An 8,747-nucleotide genomic window follows, 5' to 3' on the forward strand; every position below is an offset into this window, starting at 1 on the left:
TATTAAAGATAGTGTAAAATCAATATTTAGTGGTAAGTCTAGTATCATGGGCTAAAATTTTTAATTAATTTTTGGTGCCTACAAAAATAATATAAAGTAAAAATTATTTAGTGATAAATTTAATTTATTGTTATTAATATTATATTTCAATGGCATTCTTTGTGTCATAACTTATAGTTTATCATTTGAAAATATAATTTAAGTTTATTGACAATCTTGTGATGTCATATATATATATATATATATATATATATATATAAGAATATAAATATATTTTACAAGTACTTTTGATTTTGAGGGGTAAAATATAATGTCATCACCATAATATTTTTTACCTTAGTTTTTTAATAATCCAAATATTATAGTAAATACTAACATCTTTGAACTAGAACAGTAAAGATGTAAAGACAATCATAATTTCTTGTCACTGATACGATATAATGTTATAGTTAATAATTTTAGTTGTAAATTAATGTATAAGGAAAATGATATCATAGCAATTTATTTATTGATCTTTGGCTAAGAGTTCAAATCTTTTTCTTTTTTTTTTTAGTTTGTGATATTTATATTTTATATTATTATATGAGTCTATTTGCCTTTAATATTTAAGCATATAATTCCTTTTTACCTTAAATTGTAATTTATTTCCTTGTTTTGATTTGATTGATCTTATATTTGATGTTAAAAGGATATATCTATGCTATTCAATCAAATGCAAACATATTTTAGTGGTTTTATTCAATAATTCATTGACTTAAAAGTAAGGCTGAAAATATCATGATATATCGCTTATATATCGTCAATATATCTCGTATATCAATGGAGGTCGAAACGATATATAGGCAAGAAATATCATTGGACAAAAAAAATCAAGAAATATCCATAAAAATCGCTAATATATTGACAATATATAGGTGAAGACCGATAAATCGGCAATATAGAGGAAAAATTGACCCTCGTTGGAAAAAATGACTGAAAAATCAACAATATATCAACAAAAAAATCACCAATTTTTCCATGGATATTTTTGTTGTTGTTAACCCTTCATCCGACAACCCAAATCATGTTCACCTTGGTCGAATGGTCCAAATGACACCCGTTTTTTTTGAAAGTTGCTGAAATGATCAAATGACTTATCCAAGGGCCCAGATTAAATTTGGGAGATGATCCAATGGCTGGTAAGTGATCCCAACAGCTATTTGATGATCTAATGGTCATATTTTGCCCAAATTTTCATCCAATAACTATAAATTATTTCTAATGTTAAAATCATTTTCCAACAGTTATTTTAGCTCAAAATTTTTCTATAAATTGTTAAATTTTAATCTATTTCATCTACAATTCATTTCAACCTATTACCAGCGAGGTCATCCTATTTGATGATCTCTTATAGTTCATATATTTTTTTGTGATTATTCTCAAAATCTCATAAATTTGGGAATCTAGTGCTCAAGTTTGTGGATTAACTCCAAACTAAGGTTGCTTAATTATTGTAAGGTATGTTTGTTTTAAATTTTAATTATTTTTGTATTAAATTTAAATTATTTAATCAATAGGATTTAAGTTATTTGTTTAATTTTAATAATAGTTTAATGTTAATTTTCAATAAATTAGTATATTTTCAATAGATGTAAGTAAATTAACTTAGGATGGTTATACATTTTTTAAATTAATTAGTATATTTTCAATAGATTTAAGTAAATTAACTTAGCATAGCTATATATTTGAATCACATAATGAATTAGTAGATTTGCATTAAGTTAATTTTAAATTAATGGTTTAATTTTATTTTGATATTCAAGTGTAATAATAGCCTATTGAGAATAAATTAACTTAATGCATATTTAAATTAGTATAACATTGAATTTAGATTAGTACATTTTTCAATTAATTATTATATATTCAATATATTTAAGTAAATTAACTTAGCATAGTTATATATTTGAATTGCATAATTAATAGATTTGTAATAAGTTAGTTTTAAATTAACGATTTAATTTTATTTTAATATTCAAGTGTAATAATAGCCTATTGATAATAAATTAACTTAGTACATTTTTAAATTAGTATAGCATTGAATTTAAATTAGCATATTTTTACAATTCATTAGTATATTTTCAATAAATTTAAGTAAATTAACTTAACATAATTATATATTTGAATCACATAATTAGTACATTTGCAATAAGTTAGTGATTGATTGATTTTTCGTCATTTATCGTATCAAAACACAATTTATAACTTTATTCATTATTCTAGAGTAGTTTGTACCCGATCAAAAATGGTTTTAGTACAAAATATCGTAGTATAGTGGTTTTTAGGTGTCGTCCTGATTCGTGCCCACTTGGTGTATCAGCTGATTCACGTCCAGCTGGTGCTCCTTGATTGAGGAAGTAATCAACAAAATTTATAACCTATTACACCATGAACTAGGGTAGCAAAGACAAAGCTACTATAACATAGTGGCTCTAGGATCGTTCACTGGGATGAGTTTTCACTTCACAAATGATATTAATTCAAAGTTGAATTGGTGCCTTTTCATTTCAAGGTTAGCTTTAAAAGAAAACATAAAGATGTTTGAATGAAAAAGGTTTGGTTTTAAACTAACCAAAAATAGTAACTGATTTTACTTACAAAGAAAAATGTTTCTTGGAGTTTTAGATCACTAGGCTCAGATTCCTCATACAAAAAGGGAGTTCCGGTCACTTGTTTCTTTTCCTCGCATTAGAGAATTAACATATAGTTAATTCTCTAACCGGTGCTATACAGATGCTTCCCATTAATGGGTTCAAATACTAAATCCCTCTCACTGATGCACCTTGCAATGACTCATACCTCTCACCTAGCATTTGCCATTCAAGGTGATCTTTAACCTTGGATTACCCGTCAAAAGCTCGCAAGAGATAACTAATGGATGTCTCCTTGGAGTCCAAAAGCTTACCAAGTGTTGGCAATTCTAGAAAATCCTACCTTCAAGTCACCTCCCAAAGGCTCGCAAGAGATAAACTAGTGAATATCCATGGACGGAGATCACTTGCCTTACCAAGTGTTGGCCCAGGTGATTTAAAGGCGTTTTAAGTTAACTAAAAAGATAAAAACCATTAACGGGTCACACTTTCTCTTCATTAAAAACTAAAACAACAAAACTTCCATATTATGCATGTGGAAACTTACCCGGCTTTCCTCACTCCAAGAGACGAAAAACATAGCCTTTCATCCTCTGAGGAAAAATCCTCAGAGTTTGGTTGGCTAGAAATAAAAAGAACGAGAAAACAAAAATATATATGAAAAGCAGAGCAAGTGCTCTGTAGATATATTTCTTACTTATACAAAAGGGTGTCTCTAAGAACAAGCTCCCGAGATGATATATATAAAGAAAATTACAAAACAAAATATCTGAGGTTATTCACCCTTTTTCCAAACTTAATAACTAAGGAATCCTATAATTGGTGGGTTACAAGGAGAAAATAGGGATTTAGACATAAAAAAATCTGAAGCAAAATATCCAAAAGTGTCGGTCGCAAATATCGGGAAGCTTTAGGAGAAATTCCGTTGCACTGTGCAAAATGGCTGCGAAATCATTTCGCAGCAAAAGGGTGATTTCACAGTCGTGCAAAATTCTTCCTTCAGCTTGGAGTGATCGGCTTCCAATGGCTGTAACTCCTTCATTTCAACTTTGAATTGTGTACCGTTTGAAGCATTGGATTTTTTACTTCCTGAGCTTCGAAACGACATATAGCATGCATAAATTGGACTTCAGGAAGTGCTCCAAAAGTGGCTAACATGACTGTCATCAAGAATGCTTCATGGCAGATTTCTCTTTACTTCCCCTCCTTGCATTCCGGATTTGCTTATGGCAAAGGACTTCAAAGCTTCGGTTCTTCATGTTTTTGAGCTTTCCATTGCTTTGCCATGGATTCCAAATAACTCTCCTCAATCTCGGATTGCTTTGGTGATCAAAAAGCTATCAAAACACCAAAACTTAACACAATTTGATTAGAATTGATTGCAAGGGTCTTTAACATGTTAATTGGGTTAAAAGGCAATAACTACTACTCAAAAGTGTTTAAAAAAGTTAATTACAAGCTATCAAATAGCACTTTTTGAGTAGTAATCACGTCCACTAGGATGGATTATTCTTGACAATTAAGGCTTGAATGGAGGAAAAGAAATGGTTGTGATAAAGTGAAATTGATTTGACAATTCATAATGAAAAATCGAAATAGCAATGGTTTCTAATTGAGAAGAACAATAAAATGTAAAATAGGATAAAATTAATAGGAAAAGAAATTCTCAGAGTTAGGATTTTTTTAAAAACAATTTCCATGGTGAATAGATGTTGAGATCTATTTTTCATCAAATTATATTGAAAATCTAAATTCTCATTTGAACCGATTTTTTATTTAGCTTTAGGTCTAGGTCTAATTTATTTTCAAATTAGATTATTTAATCCAAAAGATCAATTTAAACTATATATTTAATTCATCTTAAGTCATCTTCCAATTATTCATACAATGCAACTATTTAATCTCATTAAATCTAGCTTTAAGAATTTAATGAATCTATCTAGTTTGCAATGTAATAATCATTCAAGATAATTTAAAGAGAAAAATCCTCAAATTTAAGTAATCAATCAATTGGATCAAATTACCTTTGCAATTCAAATACATTTATCTAATTCATCATGGATCTTGCCTTTAGATTCTCCTTCCTCCAAGAAAAACGAGAATTAGCCACTCATGCTTGGAGATTTGGTCTCACAAGGGATGTTTAGCTAGTGAGAAAATAAGGGAAAATCAAATAAAATAGAGAATTCTATTAAGAGGAAGAGTTTCTAGAAAAATCTACAATTAAAGTGTAAAAAAACTCTTTACATGAGAAATTCAATGAGACATGCTTGGACTTAGCAATTTCACATGGTCATGGAAAATCAGTGGAGTAACAACAACAATAACATGCAAAATCAGCTTGCAAATTCTCCTTAGCCTACAACACAAATCCCTCTTTTGGTCCATTTCACACAGTCATGCAAAATTATCGCATTATCATGCGAAATTACACCATATGGTTTTTAAGCTCCTTTTTGGTACTTCCTTCATTTTCTTCGTTTAACTCCACTTTAACTACCTTTGATCAAATCCCAACCCAATCACATTACTTCTTCCTCAAAAGATTATTAGCCCTTTTTAGTTTCATTTCTTTCCTTTGTCACTCAATGCATCAATATCACCTTGAAATAACTCCAAAACTTCACAAAAATCAGCAGCATCTCTTACATGGGCAACAATGTATTAATTGTGTATGTTAGACATAATTACTACTCAAAAGATATGAAATTTATGAGAATTATTATTTAAAATATGCTCTTTTTGAGTAGTAATCAATTAGTTTTAAATTAACTTAACACTTTACATTTCCAATAACTTATTTAGTTTAATAACCTAATTAGTTGTTTTTCAAAATGTTTGAGTTAATTAAATTTATGGATTAAATTTTAGTACTTTTACAATTATGGTAGCATTGAATTAATTAGTTCATTTTTACAATTAATTAGTACATTTTTCAATAGATTTAAGTAAATTAACTTAAGGTTCTACACTTGAATCACATAATTAGTAAATCTTCAATAAGTGAATGAAATTAATGATTTATTTTAGTATTTTGCATCATTAATAGCATTGAACTTAAATTACTTCAATTTAATATTATGCATAGTTCAGTTTCAATTGCAATTGAATTTAATATTAATTTTATATTCAAGTTAAATTATAGTCTATTGTATACCTAATTTCATTTATTTAAATCACATAATTAGTTCATTTAAGTTTATTAAATTAATGGTTTGATGTTTCAAGTTGAAGAGAATGATCAATGGAAGTGGAAGCGGCATGCCGAGACGAGACCAACTTGGAAGCATTGTACACTGGTGAAAAGGAACAGAAATGAGACAATTTGTAACTATTGTGGATTGTTGATGAAGAGTGGAGACGTCACTCGATTCAAGTTTAATTTATAGTATAGAAACCCGAACTACAACACCAAAAGGTATCCTAGAGTGTCTCTCGAAGTGAAAGAAGAGATATGAGAGTTTTTGCATCAAAAATCCAAAGCAAGAGCAAAGAAAGTTGCACTTTCAAAAAGATTCATGCTCAATTACATGGCACAATGGGAGGCAACCAAAGACATGTCATAAATGAAAATGATGATGATGATGTGTATAGGTATTCGACAAATATGCAATTTGATGAGTGAAGTGCTTATTAAGTTGCAATTTGTGCCTCAAAAGCAACAAAACAAGATCAACAATAACATGAAGCATTTATGGGAATCAAGCGTAAAACAAGGGGGTCGTCATGTCCTAGTGATGCATTGAGGTCAATGTGGAAATCACACAGTGTGCAAAATTTGAAACCATCACCACCTATTACCCCATCTCTATACAAGTCTTTTGCAATAAGACAAAGAAATATCAAAGATCTATTCAAAGGTGGTTCTATTAAAGAAATGATGAGATAGTTAATAAGCAAAATTTTCATTTATGAGAGTGTTGTGCTCTATAAAGCAAGCTCTTACTACTTCAAGAATATGATTATCGGTACATAACAAGCAAGTAATTACTAATTGGTATATTTTTATATTGTATGAGTAGGTGTGGAATTTTTTGATATTTTTGAAATATTTCTTACATATGAATTGCAGGTATGGGAATCGAACCTCCATCTCCATATGAAATAAAGAACAAGTATTTGGAAATAGAGTATAACAAAATGGAAGCTTATGTGAACTAGTAAAGAGAAAAATGAAAGACATATGGATGAACAATAATGTTCAATGGATAGACAAGGCCCACGAAATTAGGTATAATTAATTTTATAACCTATTCAAAAGGGACCACAGTCTTCCCTTAAATTATTTGATGCATCCAACAATATCAAAGATCACAAATATATATACAAGTTGTTGAAGAGTGTTATCAAATATGTTAGGAAGGAAAACATGGTCCAACTTGTCACAGATATTGGGTCGGCATTCGTGAAAGCACATATGTTGGGCTTTGTGTGCGTCACACTACATAGACTTAATGTTTGAAGACATTAACAAAAGACCAATTGTTGTAAAGGTGATAAGAAATGCACACAAAATAACCAACTTCATTTACAACTATGCTTGGGTACTTGCATAAATGAGAAAGTTCTATGGTGGAGACATTGTTCTATTTGGGCTACAAATTTTGCCAACAATTATAATGCTCTTGAAAACCTTTTGAAAAAAATGGTTGCTTTGAAGAAATTGTTTGTAAGTGATGATTGGGCACAACACAAGCTCATTCTGAAAAAAAAAATAAGACAAGAAGTGGAGAAATTAATGTTCGACCATCCGTATTGGGCCAAAATGGAAAAAGTAGTTTCATTATATGAGTCATTATACATCGTGCTTCAACTTGTGGGTTCAAAAGTTGTTCCCATGATGCCCTTTGTGTACAAGCTTATACAAATGATGAAAAAGAGAACTTCATTCGACTACATGCTAGAGAATGGATGTTCCGAATAATCAAAGGTTGTTGGGAGAAAACACTCAAGCATCCACTTCATGTAGTAGGTAATTAAGATTTATATAATTTTTCTCTTACAAAATACCAATTCTACTTAATTTTGTTGTAGCATACTTCTTAAATCCAAGGTTTCAATACAAACATGGAATTGGTAGCGATCTCCAGCTACTTCAAGTGGTCCATGAGGTTTTTACTAAATTAGACTCAACAGCTAAAGTGTTTGATCAATTTGGAAATGAAATAAACTAAAAATAGTTATATTGTCCAATCTAATCAAACAATAATTTCATTCATCAATTTATCTCAACCTTTACTAAAAATATGATATTAGTATATTGAACATTGAATACATAGCTTGTACTCTTTCGATACATGAAAAGAGGATTTAGTGATCATAACAAGATAACCATGGTCCTTGGTGAGCACTATTTCTTAGTAGAAAATTAAATTGATTATCATTATCGTAAATTTACAACATAAATATTTATATAATTATGAATTTGGTTGTAGTTGAATGATGGTTCATGTATGAAAACCATAGGACTACATTAATGAAGCTGACCATCAAAGTTCTTTCACAAATTGCATCATCTTCTATTTGTGAGAGAAATTAGAGCACATTCTCTCTCATCCACATGAAGCAATGAAATTGTTTGCCTTACCCCCGATTGTAATAATTTGTTTTTTATTATTATAACATGAAATTAAAGCTACGCAATATGGAGGCAGAAAATGATAAAGTTGCTGAGAAAGATTACTTTGATCTCCTTGATATTTCAATCGAGATGGGTTAAGAATAGGATAATCAACTATTCCAATGGTTCAAGCCTCTATACTTAGATGATGACGATGAAAATTCTTATCCACAAATTGTCACTCATGCTCAAGAATTTGGTGTTGATGTTGAACGAGTGTTGTCTGAAGAAGTTCATAATGAGAATTTCAGCAAAAACACTGAGGATTCATTTGAGACGGCATTGAATTCCCAACCTCTAGTTGACTCCACAAGTGTTAGGAAAAGTAGAGACCTAGCGCTGCTAGTACTTCTGCTTCTAATTATGATGGTTCAAGAGGTGGAACTAATGATGAAAGTGATAATGTGGAAAATGATGGAAGAGATGTTAGGAAACAATAACAAAGTCAATATCCAATGAGCCCATTCACTTATGAAGATGATTTCACACACTACACACAA

The sequence above is a fragment of the Vitis vinifera genome, chromosome 18, assembly GCF_030704535.1.
Source record: "Vitis vinifera cultivar Pinot Noir 40024 chromosome 18, ASM3070453v1".
Classification (NCBI taxonomy): Eukaryota; Viridiplantae; Streptophyta; class Magnoliopsida; order Vitales; family Vitaceae; genus Vitis; species Vitis vinifera.